At 40.4% G+C, this 15507-nt stretch overlaps 1 protein-coding gene across 3 annotated transcripts in view; it reads left to right on the top strand.

The window, feature by feature from the left end:
* The window catches only part of HTR4 (5-hydroxytryptamine receptor 4), a 353363-nt gene that overhangs the window by 124949 nt on the left and 212907 nt on the right, over positions 1 to 15507 (top strand). For 2 of the 3 annotated variants that reach the window (XM_032477069.1, XM_032477072.1), the window contains one exon: positions 15043 to 15114. The gene's annotated coding sequence lies outside the window, so the exon portion shown is untranslated. Of the gene's footprint in view, positions 1 to 14834; positions 15115 to 15507 lie in introns of those variants that run through there. The other variant, XM_032477070.1, reaches the window with a different exon arrangement.

The following is a 15507-nucleotide window of genomic DNA, read 5'->3' as shown; positions in this document are numbered from 1 at the left end:
AGCTCTCATGTTCATTTCTGGTGTGACAATGGGCAAATCACTTAACCTCTTCTGCAAAGTGTGTATAATGAAAGTACTTACTGCTTGTAGCTATTATGAAGATTAAATGAACAATGTGTGTAAGATGTTTGGCACAGCAGAAGATACTATTTGTTCATTTAATTGTTTTTTTTTTCCAGCACTGACTTCATTGCCTAGCACATAATAAGGATGGAGAAAATGTTAGCTGATATAATTCTTTAATCAGATACCTCCTTTTTCCTAAACTTGTGACTGATTCTTTATCAATCAACCAGTACATATTTTCAGTTTTTTTTTTCTTTCTGTTTTTGGAACTCTATAAGGCACTGTAAGAGGATGTGTAGACATATGAGATATAGACTTGAGATGCTTATAAGTCAGGGAGAAAACATAAATGCATAATAATGTTGAAAACTAGGAAGACTATGAGACTTGAAAATGGACTGTACATGGTAAGAGACACCTGAATAAGTCATGCTTTGAGGGATAGATACAGGGAGAGGAAAGGGCTCTCCAAGGATGGAGAACACAGAGAGGACAGGGGCAAGGTCAGACAGGGAGGGTGATGAAGGAAGGGAGATCCACAGCAAGGCAGACAGTCAGACATGCAAGGAAGATGTAAAGCCAGGGAGGCGGTAGAGAAGAATCATGGGTCTTGGTGACTATGAGCGACTCAAGTAGAGGCACAGGAGAAAGACGACTCTCAGGTTTTCAGCCTGGGCTACCTGTAGGGGTGGTGTTGTCTGTTACCGAGATGGGGGTCCAAGAGGAGGAGTGAAGAGGGGGTCAATGGTGCTGTGAAGGGGAAGAGTGGCTCTGGGACTAGGTTCCTGCGGAAGATTGGAAAAGTGAAGAAATGGAGGATGTAGCTTAAGGAAAAAAAAGAGAGAGAGAGAGAGATCTTTCCCTAGAGATGTGAGGAGAGATGGAAGGAGGGTAATACAAATGATTGAGTCAGATGTGCCTAGTACAGTGCTAACATATAACGTGCCCTGTGCCAGTTATCTCCTTTAATCCTCATGGTGGTTCTATGAGGCAGTTTCTTTGAGGCTTACATAATGGTCAGATAATAAAAGTTGCTTGTCCAGGGTCACACAGCCCCTAAGAGCAGAGACTAGGTTTAAATTCAGAAAGTTAGACACTGGAAACTTCTCCCCAAACCTTATGCTACTCGGTTGTCCAAGGACAAGGAGGGCTGTGACTCATGCAGGAGGGAGGCTGGGGTTAAAGCAAAAGTAAGCCATAGGCTGAGAGAAAAACTAGGAAGTGGGGCTGGAGAGAAAGGAGAGGGTAGTGTCCTGTGGGGTGACTTGAGGACTGAAGGAAAGAAAAGTTCAGAAAAAGCACTATGGAAAAATATGTTAGGGAGAAAAATGAGAAAGAAATAAGAGGCCTGACTCAGAGCAGCAAGAGGATCTGTTCACAGTGGGCAGAGAAATTCTTTGAAGTGAAGCCTGGATCAACACGGGGAGGCTTTTGTCCGCATCACCAGGGCAGCTCCGTAGAGTTCAGGGAAGGAGTTGTCAGTCTTCCTCCTCTAGGCTGAACACCACTCTTTCCTGAGTGGGTAATTCTGAGGTCTGATGTCTGCTTAGGGTGCAGTAAAGCTGTGGCTCTCTATCAAAGCAGGGTCCTCAGTGGGTCTGAGAGGCAGAGCAGACCGAGGTTCAAACTCAGCTCCTCCACTTACCAGCTGTGGAGCCAGAAATCCTCGTGTCTCAGTTCCCATAACTACCAGTGCCCACTTCAGAAGAGTGGTGTTAGCATTAAGTAAAGTTTCTAATGTCGGCTGCTGCAACTTCCCTAACATATGTATTATAGTCTGACAACCATAAATGGCTACACCAGATAAAGGAAAAGGTTCAAAACATGGCTATTGGTTTAAAAAGAATTATGTTCCAAAAGACTCTATACAAGCTACAGAGTTTTAGGCATTATGTAGATAACAGATGTTACCATAGATAACAGACTACTTGCTATGAGCCAAGTAATGATTTTACACTAGGCTCTTTGGGTTAGTTTTGGCTTGTCCTTTGGCCATTCTGTCATTCTCTTATTCACTTTTCACTGAATGACACTTAGCAGTTTATACAAAGTGTTTCATTATCTCATTTCATTTTTAAAGCAAATCTTTCAAGTAGATGCTCTTATTACTCCCATATTATAGATGAAGAAGACTGAGGCTTACATACAGGATGTGATTTCCTCAAGGCCACATAGATTGTTTATCTCCAAAATCTGTCTTTTTTCAAATGTGACAAATATTCTGCTACCCATTCCCCTACAGAACTATTGTGTTGATAAAATAAGAGATGATTATGCCATAACCACGTGAAAAGTGCTATAGTAGGGTAAGGGGTTTGGGAAACAAGGATGGAGGGCAGAGGAAACCAGGATGACTTGACTTGGAATCCTGGCTCTGCCCACTTGGGCATCTCTTTCGAAAAGTTGACCTCTTCTAAACTCCATTTCCAGTTGCTTGTCATCTCTGTCCCTTAGCTTCTGAAAACATAAAATAACCATTTTTACTCATGGGGTTGTGATGAGGATTAAAAAGGATAGTACATCTGAGTGTTGACGCTAGCCTGAAACATTAATTATGAATTACTTCCTCTTTTATTTCATGCAATCTCTCAGCTGATCCACAAACTACCTGTTTATCTTTAACGCAAGGAGGACCCTTCTCTCGCCATCTTGTCATAGAATAGTAAAATTCCCTAAAGTCTTTTGTTTTAGTGGTCAGAAAGTGAAGACTGAGTCACAAAGTCTGTTTCCAAGGTGAGTCACTTTGTAGCTAGCATTCTGCCTCGTAAGAGTCAGCTGGGGAAGAAGGGAGACCCATTGGCCGGGTAGGGGCTAGGGATGGGACTTCTGCTTTCCATGGAGAGTAGATCTATAAAGGCCAAGTGGTGTTTCACTGCATTAATCATTTCCCTTTAGCACTGCTTCCATTGTTTTCATGTTCCTAGCTCCTTTCTTTTTACTCCTCAAAGAACCTGCTCTTAGAAACATCAGCTATCTTTGCTGTGTGACCTCAGCTTCATGTCTTCCACTCTCTGGGCCTCATTCTCATTTGTTAAGTGGTGGGATTGTGTCTTATATCCCTCAGGTTCATTCTTCTTTCGCATTCAGACCCTCTGGGGTGGAGGATGGAGATTCAGGTGTGTTCTTCCTGTGCCAAGGAGAAAGCATGATACAATCATCACAGCCCATCTTTTCCTGGATCCTGACACATCATCCTGTAATTTCTGACTGGCTCCCAGGACACATCATGCCAGCTAGTTGTTTTCCATCCTGCCTACAGCTCTGCCATCCTGCTGGCATGGGGAAAATAGTGCTGGTGCTAGAGAGATCTAGAATTTTCAAGGGGACCAAATACCCCAAGGGCCACTTACTTGCTTCTCTAAGGCTCCAAGTGATAGCTCAGGAACCAGAGGGATGGCTTCAAACTCAAACAAAACCATTGGTCAAGAGTCACTTCCCATTTATGGGTGGTTGTTGTGGTTACCAAAGAGACAGACATATATGGAATTGTATTTTCCCCCCTCTCTCTCAAGTTTTTAATAGTGAGGTGGGGCCATTCTGGTATTAGCTTAGAGCAATGAGTCACTGAGTACAAGGCATGTTTCTATTTGTCTTAGCATTTTATTATTATCATTGAAGTGTTTGACGCCTAGCTCCACCACTTTTTCTCCTCTGGATGGCCTCCGTGTTCTCATATGCGTCATGGAATGATGAGCAATGGCTACGTAGATGTTCAGTAATGGAAGACGTACCTGTTGAAGTTATGCCAGCATTCTGCATTGATGATCGGTTTGCAGATTTATAATAGTTGAAAAGACTGGAGAATTTTCGGAAAGGGGCAGATGGAGAGAACACTGAATCGGGAATCAGGAGTTTAAGCTCAGTTATTAACCATGATATAAATTTGGGTCAGTGATTTCACTACTTTAAGAGATCAGATTGATTAGGATAGATAAAGAAAATAAAGTTCATCTAGTTTGCCAGAATCAGCTAATTGGTAGTTGCTGTCTGATGTGAGATGCTGAGAATTATGGGGTCTGATTTGGGCCCCGGGGAAGAAGATCCTTTGGGAAAGTGACAGTACTGGGTCTCTGTATGCAGAGCACTGGGTCCCCCACTGGCTCCAGGGGTAAGAGTGTCAGGGGAGCGGGGTGTCTGCCATTTAGGCTCTAGATGGTCTCTAACGTCCCATTTAGCTCCAAACATTTCATAATTAGATATTAAAGAAAATAAACCTGTCCCAGATCTGTCATCACTTCAGTTTTCTCACCAAGGTCTTGATCACCAAGGCATCTAATTGTCAAATATAGCTACATTACTGGAAAAGTGAATGTCTCTGGGACTTCTGTTACTTTCACAACACACATTAGATATGAGTAGAAGTTCCAAATAAGAACTATAAGAACTTCAAGTCACCATAAAAGAGATGTCCCCTAAAATTCTCAAGGAGACTGAACATGGGATGGGTGAACATTGTGTGCAGTTTTGAAAAAAAAAGTGTGTTCACAATACTTACTTTCATATTATAAACTGAAAAAGAAAAACCCTCCCCACCTCCCCTCCTCCCCCAACCCTTTCATATCTTGGCTCATGTTTGGAGCTTGTATTTAGAAGGGGTAAGAAATATTGCCAGTCATAAAGTTGAGGCAGCTTTTTGAGAAGAGTAAAATGATGTTTGGATGCAGAGAGGGGGAGCTGGCTTGACAGAAAGTGATGTAGGAGTCTTTGATAAACATAAGCTCTAATAAACCAACTGAATTTTTGGACTGCAAAAAAGCTGAGCTAATCTTTGGCTAAATTAATGGAAGTACAATGAGTGTACAGTTTCTCCATACTTTAACACATCCACATATGGGCAATTGCACTCTGAGCATCACGTGATCAGGACGGTGAGATGTTTGGAACGATGTGTGATGATGATGATGCACAATTGGAGAGTCCGGGAGAAGAAAGCTGGGGAGCCACCAGTTTATTAGTTCACTCTGGGTGTCTCCCATCTCAGCTGTCACTGCACAGCCCCATTTCCTCCTTCTACAGTTGGGATTCCTCCATAGTGACGTAGGCTGGGTTTTCTGGAAAAGCGGACTCTAAGGTGGAGATTTGTTTGGAGTGTTTTTCGAAACAACATTTGTGGAGGAGTGAAGGAGGTGGGATTGGGTGGAGGGACATGTTGGGATACTCTGCTCTCATAACAGAGGCATCAGTCCACTTACCCTGTGGAGGGATCTGAAGCCGGGAGAGCTCTTCAGGGTTGTCCTGGATTCAGACACAGGAGCCAGAGCTTTACATTTCACAGTCACTGCATGTGGGCTTGGCTACACCTGGAGAGGGCATAAGCATGTTCAGGGCAGTTCCCTTTGCTCAGAGGAAAGACTCAGTTGTGAGCCTCCAGCAGGCAACGCTCATGATACTTGAAGCAGTAAATGCAATTTATCAGTCCTGAATATGGTGGCATATCTGTTGGCCCATCACAGCATCCACTACAATGAGGTCAAAGACATGGCCATCAGTGGCCCTAGATTTATATTTTCCTAGCCCCATGGCTTCAGAGAGAAGATTCTCAATTCTGGCTTTAGTTTTAAAAAAAATCTTGGAGAAGTACTCTGACTGGATTGGCTTGGATCAACAACTCTGGCCAGAAGTTGAGGAATTGTGATTGATCTTGAATCTGGTTGACCATTATGGCAAAGTGGATGGGACTGGTTAGCAAAAGAAAGAATGACAGCTCTACTGTCGGGGGCAGCCAGCTTTTGTCACCTTACCTGTCCTGGGAATGAGGGCGCTCACTGGTTCTGTGTAGCATGAGAAGGTGAAAAGAGAGTGAGTTCAGCTCCGTGGGAAGTTAATTCTCTTTTAGTAATTAAAAATACTTTCTGTGGGGAAGAAGCTCCCACAACTGGAAACATTTCAGCAAAGGCCATATGTCTTTCTTTCCAGTACTCTGTAGAGAAATTTTCTGTATTTGGATTGCAGCAGAATTACATGAAGAGCTTTAAAGTGATTCTGATTGCTGGGCTCTGTTATTAGAAATTCTGATTCAATAGGTCTGGGATGAGGAGTCTATTCTAGGACTCTGTATGTTGTAAAATCTTCCCATTGGATTCTCATATCCTACCAGGTTTGGAAACCACAGCACATGAAGCAGATATTAGTAAAACTGCTCTGGTTGAATTATTTGTGTGTTTGAAGCACCAGAGGGAAGTGTGGGTGGCAGGTAGAGACAAAGGAACTGAGTTTGCCTGTCCACTTTCTCACCCCTTTCTCCCAAAGGTGATCCTCAAGCCATCTCTGTGGGACAGAATTTAAAATCCACTAAACTGAATTTTTAGACTGTCTTCCAACTTTACAAACTCATTGATATTCAAGGTAAAGCAGTAAGTTTGTTCATTTTTCCTCTCTGTTTCAGATATGTGCAGGCATTTCTGGACTGAGACTTGAAAAGAAGTTTATTAGAACTGTCTTACTTATAAATGCTTCCTCAGCCTTGCATAAGGCATAGCTAATTGTGGGCCCAAGAGTTAAGAAAGCAAAGCAAGTTACCTTTGCAAACTCTAGACTCATGACTGGTCTCTTCTGATTTAGCAGAGGAGATCATTTAGGAGTAGCCACACATATTCTTTCTTCTTAAAAAAACGTATGTGCTTACATAACACGACAAGGGGATGAAAAAAAAACAAAGCATCTTTGAAGTTATTAGCCCCTTGTCTTTGATTTCTTCCTATAATTGTCAGTGTGCAAAAGGAGATTTTATTCAGTCCTAATCCTTAGGATTATGCAGTCTCTTTATTTTTTCACTTGGCATTATCTTTATACACATCTTTATGGCCCTTATAGTCCTTTTCATGGCTACATAGTATTTCATTGCTTTAATGTGCCACAGTAGATTTCATTTTACTCTAATTTGGGGCATTTGGGTAGTTTTCATTTTCTCAGGATGCATGTATCACGTTGCTATGTGCCATCTAGTACCTGACCTCACCTGTAACTGCTCCACCTCCAGAATTCCTAACTCTGACTCTCCTTTCCCTGACTACTACAAGTTCTCTCTCAGTTCCCTCAGTTCTCTCACCTGTGATCCAGTGACCTGCCAGTCTGTCTCATCTACCTACTTGCTTTTTTCATTACAACTGAGGAGCTTCTGGTTACTATTGCTATGTAAGGTTTTCAGCTTTAGTATGTTAGGATTGCTCAAGAAATGTCTGCCATTGTGATAATGACTGTGATGATGATCGTAATTATTGAATTCAGGGCCAGGGTCTTACTCATCATTACCCAATTCACTTCCCAAGAGTGTCTGAGTCACAGACATCATTCCATAGTTATTTGCTCAATGAGTAGATGATTTTAATATTAATTTTTTAATCAAATGTTCTTTTGCATGTTAAATAACAATCCATTTTACCTTTTTTTAATATTAAAATATCATAATTCCTGAAGGATAGAAAACATATCTTATTTTTCCTTTTATTTCCAGTACCCGTCTGATTTCTGTCAAAGGTTGATAGAGAATTTTGTCAGAAGTCTTTCTGATAGTTTTTGCTTTCCTTTACTTTCCTTGCATTAGTATTTTTCTTTGAATTTTTCCAGTTTTTCTATGATAGGATAAAATGTGTTTAATCACAGAAAATAATTATCTTACCATATGGATGAATCCTATATGCATAGATTCAATTTAGAATAGTTTCATAATAAAATGAATTGCTTATAATAATTTTCTTGTTATTTAAGAACATGGAGTTTTTTAAATGAAAATTTGAATGAAAAATTACCGGTAATACTAACTATCTTTTCCCTTGGTTTCTTGGTAAGTTTAGACCTCTTATTTCTTTTTTGGTCACTTTTGGTCATTTCTGGTTTTATAAAGGCTCACCCATGTTACTGAAAATTCAAATATATTAGCATGACATTGTGGATAATACTAAAAATAACTTCGTAAGGCACTTTTTCCAAAGTCATAATACATGCATACTGTTTAAAAATTCAAGCTATAGTTTACAATGAAAAATAACAGTCCTCTGCCCTAGTCATTTAAATCTTAGCTCCAATTCCTAGAGCCAACCACTTTCAACTCTTAAAACTGCAGCCTCTGTTATCTATCTTAGTATTTCTGAATGGCCAGAAACTTCTTACCCTGCCATTGGTCTTTCTAGTATTCTGCCTGTGTTTTGGTTCTGTCCTTTTCTCACACTCAGAAATCCTGGGACCCCAGTTCCTAGATGGATGGTTCCACAGCCACTACTCCCTCCTTCCAAGATTTTGCTGGTCTCCCATGGTGGAGACATGTATTCTCCCCTCTTCTCCTCTTTTTGCCCTTGTTGACTTATTACTTTGAAGGAATATCTTGTACTGTCTATTTAGTGGGCTTCAGGAGGGTGGAGACATAAATCATATTCACAACCTACCATACTTAACTAATAGTCTCTAATAACTTTTTTAAAAATCCAATTAATTAATAAATTAATTAATCATAATAGATAGACTTGTCTCAGTGCTCAAAATTCAAAAGGAATAAAAAAATTTTAGATTGAAAACACTCCTGTTACCATGGTCCCTGGCCAACCAGATCTCTGCAACCAATGTCAATGGTTTCTTGGACAACTTTCAAGAGATACATCATGCATGTATGTGCAAATATATACTTATGTTACTTAGACCCTCTGTACAGAGTTTGCACACTGCTTTGTTCCCCTCACTTAGCAATGTATCTTGGAGAATATTTTTTGTCTTTATATAGAAAGCTTTCTCATTTTTTAGTGACTGCATAATATACCATGATTTATTTAAGCAGTTCCCTGTTAATGTTCACTCATATATTTTCTACTGTTTTGCTCTCATGACCAGTGCTGTAGTAATTAACCTTGTTCTTTGTCATTTTGCAAGTCTGTTAATTGATTTGTAGGATAAATTCCCAGAAGTGTAATTGCTGGGTCAAAAGTAGCCCCATTTGTCATTTTGTTTGGGTCTGTCAACTTGTTCTCCAGATAAGCTGTCCAGCTCACATTGTTCATCTTGGCAAAGTTTAAATGTGTATTTTCTCTCCTTATGGGTGATGTTAATCATCTTTTCATATAATCAAGAGTTACTAGAATTTCCTTTTCTCTGAATATTGCACCTATTCTTTGCCCCCTTTTCTAACAGGTGTTGGTCTTAATTTTATCATTTTCAGAGGCTCTTTATATGTTAAGGAAACAACATGTGGTTTATCTTATGAGTTGCATTTTTTCCAATGTGTCATTTATCTTTTAATTTTGCTCATAGTTTACTTTGCCATGTAGACTTTTTATTTCTATATAGTCAAATTTATCAAACATCAAACAACAGAGCATTATTTACAGGCCTTGAAATTCAATAGAAATTGTCCCTTGGGTTTCAGACTTGCTTGGGACCAGATACCACTTCATTTCTCCCCATTTCCCCCATATAGGAATGAGAATTTCTCTCCTATGTCTGTCCCTGCATTTTGGGAGCAGATAACTTATTTTCTATTTTCAAAGGGACACAGATAGAGAGAAATTTTGTCCCAAGATGGATGAAATCCATAGTATCATCCATGCTTGATTTAAATAAGTTAGATTATGAGATTTGGGACTTTTCTGAGTTGATGATATTTGGGACTTTTTTGAGTTGATGATATTTGGATGAGATTTGAGACTTAAGGTTGATGCTGGAGTGGATGAAGACTTTAGGAGATATTAGGGTGGAGTGAATGTATTTTGCATGTAGGACGGATGTGAATTTTGAAGGGTGAGGGTGAACTGTTGTGGGTTGAATGGTGTCCCCTACCAAATTCATGTCCATCTGGGACCTTAGAATATGACCTTATTTGGAATAAAGATCTTTTCAGATGTAATTAAGATAATGATTGAGATGAGATCATGCTGGATTAAGGTAAACCCAAGTCCAATGAGAGTTTCCTTATAAGAGACAAAAAAGGAGACATAGAAACACAGAGAAGATGGAAAGGCAGTGTTTGGAGTGATGCATCTCAAGCCAAAGAACGCTAAAGATTGCTGGCAATCACCAGGAGCTAGGAAGGAAGCATGAAACAAAACCCTGCAACACTTTGATTTTTTAGACTTCTGGCCTCCAAAACTGGGAGAGAATAACATTCTATTAGTTTCATCCTCCCAATTTGTGGTAATCTGTTATGGCAGCCCAAGGAAATGAATAAACACTGATCTAGAGTCTAGGGAGAGGTAGAGAGCTGGCAATGTATGGGGACACTGCGGGATGGTGGTTGAAGTCATAGAAGTTTATCAGCTCACTCATTCAACAATTATTTCCCCCCTAGACATTTGAACTCCTCTTTGGTGCATATCTTGTAAATACTGGGATGAATCAATATATTTATTACAATATGCTCACATCCTAGGATGACTAGGTTAAGAAAGAAGGACGAAGAGATGAGATGGTGAATTCTAGGAAATATCATATGTAGGGCAAGCCTGAGGGAAGAGTTGTGGAAGGAAACAGAGGAGCAGTTGGAGACACAGGGGAAAGATGAAGGGACTTCTTCACGGAGGTCAAGAGGGGCATGGCCAGTAGTGGAAACTGCAGAGGCGGCCAAAAGGATCAAAACTGACATTTCAGTTGGGTAGCCTTTTGGATTAGACAGCTGAGGTCATAGATGACTTATAAGAATGGTGAGAGTGTTGCAAATCAGAGTTAATGTGTTAAAGTGCTGATTTTCAGAATCTCAGAGCTAATATCTTTCTCACAGGTTATTGTCTTTTATTATCTTAATTCATCCCCCAAAACACATGAGCCAGTACTGCACCAGGTCAGGGGGACAATGAGGAACAAGGGGGCGCAATCTCTGTTCTCTTGGAGCTTAAAGTGAATGAAAAGAAACAGACAAATACTAGCTACTAAAATTATGGGAATTATTCTTTTATTTCCCTGGCAATAAGTGTCATGCAGGCAAGTGCATTTGGAACAGGGGAAAGGCCAATCTTACCTAGCTTTCTGGGGAAACTGAATGAAGTAGCTCGTCACAAAAACATGTGGTACATCTTATGATTAATGTGAACCAGCTGACACTATAAGAAGTTTAGTATTTTTGCTTTGAAGCTGAGGAAATTTAGGCCCAGAAGCATTCAATGACTTGCAGTGTGTTGCTAGAAAAGCCAGTGTTATAATCTATATCTTAATTTTGGTTAGTTTTCTTCTCTGAACTATACTAACTCCCATAACACACACACACACAGACACGCAAGTATCTATATTTATATCTATACATATACGATGTATGGCTTATATTATTAAAAAGGTACATTTTACAAAATATGAGTCAATTTAGATTTTTGATTGCATGCATAACATGGGGAAAGCATTGTATGTAATCCTAGCTCCTTGCCCATATCATCATAGGCCACTCAGATTCTTTCTGGAAGTGGATGAGTCATACGTCATTAATCATGGAGTGGCTGTTTCACCTGTGGTCTGGAGCGTCCCAGCTCCCAAGCCTTTAGGAAATAGTTCCTTGATGCTGTTACCTTTGTTGCAGACAGCTGCATCACAGTCTTCCCTGCAGGGCCAGGGAGGATGTTCATAGTGAGAAAGTTTTACCCACTTGCAGAGCCCTCACCCCTGGTGACTCTCACGGCTCAACTGCCAGATGTCAGTTATGAGTCTCTCCGCGGGTCCCCCAGGGGCTCCTCATGCTCAGTGAAGAAGTCTGCTCTCAGTAGCGTTTGCAGCCCCTCCTCTGAGTTGGGGCCACTCAGGAAATCCTCTCTTCACTGTAATGCTCTCCTGGAAACTGTTGAAAAGCAGATTGTCAAACAGCAGGTTTAATTTCCCCAATAATGTTATCACTGGTTCTTTGTTGGTAACCAAGGATTCCACATCAAACCAGTCAAGGGTAGGACCAACAGTAGATCTGAAAAGCAAAGCTACAGCTATCAAATACCACTAATATTTGAGGTTAATACATCATGCCTACTCCCAAATCAAAAAAAGTCATAAATACACTGTACCCATTAATTATTGCAGGGGACATCATATGTTATAAACAATATACGCAGGACGTGAAATTTAACCTACGTCATTAGGCTGACAGTACTTTGCTTACTGTGGAAAGGGAGTAAGCAAAGAATTTTGGGACTAGGTGTGTCAAGTGTGAGTCTTGTCTTTATTACTTGTAGCCAGATAACTTGGGAAAGTGTATAATCTCTTCTGAGTCTTTTCTTCCTCTGTAAAATGGGAATAATTTCTGCCTGAAGGATATATTATGAAGATTAAAGAAAGTAGAGAATGTAAAACATTCTTTGTGCTGAATGTGTTATTAGCACATTGCCTAAGTATTGTTGACACTCAGCAAATACTAATTTGCCTATCTCTGCCCTTAACTTTTCAAATGTAGAAAGTCTGGAAGATGGTTTTAATGACTCAGATCTCTGACAAAAACTACTTTGATGATTTTGAATGTTTTGTGGGGAAAGTGTTTAAAAAAATACTAAGCCAGTTGTTTTTTATTTCAATTAACGCCCAGAAGTTTCTAGAATTTTTACAGCTCATGGTTAAACAATACATAATCCGATAGGAAAGCACTGTTCATTTGCAAATACAAAAACCAAAGAACTTATTTTACTGAAAGGGAAAGAATATTTCTTGAATCTTACATGTAAAGAGCCAAGCCAGGAAAATCTCAGCATAGATTTTATATCGACCATGGATTAAAAAGGATGAGGATATGATATAAGAGCAACTCCTGCCGTGCCAGTGTGGGGGTAGGGTGGCATATCAAAACCTGGGGTGAGGGTGGGAGGCATGTGGAAACACCCCAAAAGGCTTGGGAGACACCCTGGAGCAGGGAGTAGATGCCAAGAAGTGGCACGGGAAGGATGTAAGCTTCATTTTTGGCAAGGTGCATGGCACTTTTGTCCATATGGCAGGAGAGCAGTAGAGAAGCAATGCCAAAGGGAGATGCCTGAGTGAGTGGGATGGGCGTGAGGGGAACACTGATCACTTCAGCTTGGTGACAGTTTCCTGGAGCCCCAGAGAGAAAGCCCCCCAGCTTTGATATTCCTCACTCCCTACCCCAATGATGCCATGTTTGCTCCCCATTCCCCTGATTTCGTTGCAGGACAGAGAGGGAGTGGAGAACTCTGAGTGAGGGGAAGAGTCCTGATAGGGAATTTCAATTATGCATTGCTTCAGCTTATTCCTTGGGCGTAAAAAAAAGTCCTAAGTTTAAAACAAAATTAAATACATTTCTGCAAATATTTTTTGGAGGGGAGGATGATTCAGAAAGAAGTTTAAATTCTGTTAGAAAAATAAAGAAATATCCATTCCTGCCCATTTGATTTCTTGAGTATAATTTTTATACCTGCTCCAAACACAGGACTTCACTCCTTCTAAGCTGCTCAGCAGGAAGAGGATGTCGAACCCTTCATTACTATAGCACATTGCATCTCTTAGTGTGAATGTCTGCTTATTGGCCTGCCTCCCCTGCTAATATGAAGGAACCTGAGGTCAGAACTCTAGGCTGTTAACTTTCCTCAGTTTGGATAAGACTTAGCACCTGGCAGGTGCTCAATAAATATTTGTAGAATCATTTAATGTCACTGGGTTTATTGCTGACATATGAGATGTGCCTTTTCAAAAATAACTGGTAGGAGTCTTTTGCATGACTAAACTGTACGTAAATGCATCTATAAACCAATACATTAAAACTGAACCACAGGTCCATATTATGAAGGCTGAACTGAATGGAGCAAAGTGACCATCTTGTGTAAGCAGTGAAGTTCCTAGAAATCATAGCACTTTTTACAGAACAAGATTGCGTATTGCTGTGTTGAACTTAAAATTAAAAAAAATTCGAGCTGTGCTGAGTCAGATGTCATCTTACACTTGATTCTAGTATAGACCAGAGCTGTAGGAAACAAGTATAAAATGGTTAATTACTAAAATACAGAAAGTTCTGTTAAGTGTGAGGGCTTTGCAAAATACAGTACAGTAGGTGGAATATGGGTAATTTTGAAGGCACACAGATGAACATTTTAAGGATTTTGTGTGTGTGTGTTTCATTGAGTATTAGAAAAAACTATGACCAGCACAAAAGCTCCATGATTGTCACAAACCTTATTGCTTTGGATGAGGCTAAGGTAGATGTCTGAGTATAAGAGGTGAAGTGACTTGAAGAACAATGTGCAGTAAATACTAGTACAGATGATAAGTTATGGCAAAACCCACGAAGGTAGTACTGAAATTGCAGAGGTTTGAGATGCCCAACATTAACTCAATTTTTATTTAAAAAAAATTCAGTTATTTCCCAGTTTGTTTATTTCAAGGTGGATTAGACAGAGGCAATGGATTGACTGCTTTGGAGTTTCCTGGTTCTCATCAGGGGGTAAAGTTGCAGAAAGTCTGGGGGCTATAATCCTCATCTCTTGCATGCAGAGGTGGGACTGAGCCAACAGTTTCCAAACTATATTCCTTAAAAGTAGAGTTCCATACTTTCTGATTTGCCTGGAGCAGTCTCAGTTTACATCTGTTGTCACAGCACAATTATTAGTAGAGGCTCCTTTCATGGGCAAAAGTGTTCCAGTTTGGCAGTATATCACATGGCCCCTTTACTTGGAGCCAACTCAAAGCACTCCAATCAGTGGCTGCAGGGCTGGGCATCAGGGAACATTTCACATGGAGCAGTTGTATTTTTATATGGTAGAGTTTTGCATAAGATCTCATCTGTAGAAAGAAAAAGGGGGGGGGATTATAAAGATAACAAGCAAACAAAAATTAAAACCACTTCACAAGGTGAGCTTCAAGTTCCTTTCTCACTCCAGCTCAGACAGCTTGACACTCAATGTATTCAGTCCCTGTTGGGCTCAGTCTTGCAATTCATGAGTGAATGAGGGCGCAGTGATTTACACCAATACGTGCAAAGTCTCAGGAAACAGTGAGCTAACTTTCCACCTCACCGTCAAGGAGGAGAAATAGCAGAGCATTGTTATGCTGGCTGTTCTCTCCTAACCCCTCTTCTTTTGATTCTAGGTGTCGTCAGCACCACTAGACTTGAAGACAACTGCAGAATTTCAAGGTTCTTCCTCCACAGTCAAAACTCAGGTAACACGGCTTTGTGAGATTGAGACAATCTTATTCTTGCGACTTCTTTGACGTTTCCCGTTTCCTTTAAACATCATTGTAGAGAACTATTTCCTAGGCCAGAAGGGATAAAAATAGGGTCACGATAACAACCACAAGACCGTATGTCTCTGACTCTGCCCTTCTGTCCTCTCTGTGGAAACACCAGTTCCTCTCAGTTCTTTCCAGATAGCTTTAGGAATCTCTAAGAAGTATCTCCTATGTAATCCAAAGACTGGCTCTCCGGGTGGCCACATGGGGTCTGCCATTTTTCTTGCTGGACTGGGTCTGGTTGCTACTATCCCTGCTAGAGGCAGTTATGCTACCAAGAGGGCTGGGGTGGAAAGAGAATCTGCATATTCAGTAATGGGTTCT

The sequence above is a fragment of the Camelus ferus genome, chromosome 3 (genome assembly GCF_009834535.1).
Source record: "Camelus ferus isolate YT-003-E chromosome 3, BCGSAC_Cfer_1.0, whole genome shotgun sequence".
In the NCBI taxonomy this organism is placed as follows: Eukaryota; Metazoa; Chordata; class Mammalia; order Artiodactyla; family Camelidae; genus Camelus; species Camelus ferus.
This window is presented reverse-complemented; position numbering and strand designations above follow the sequence as displayed.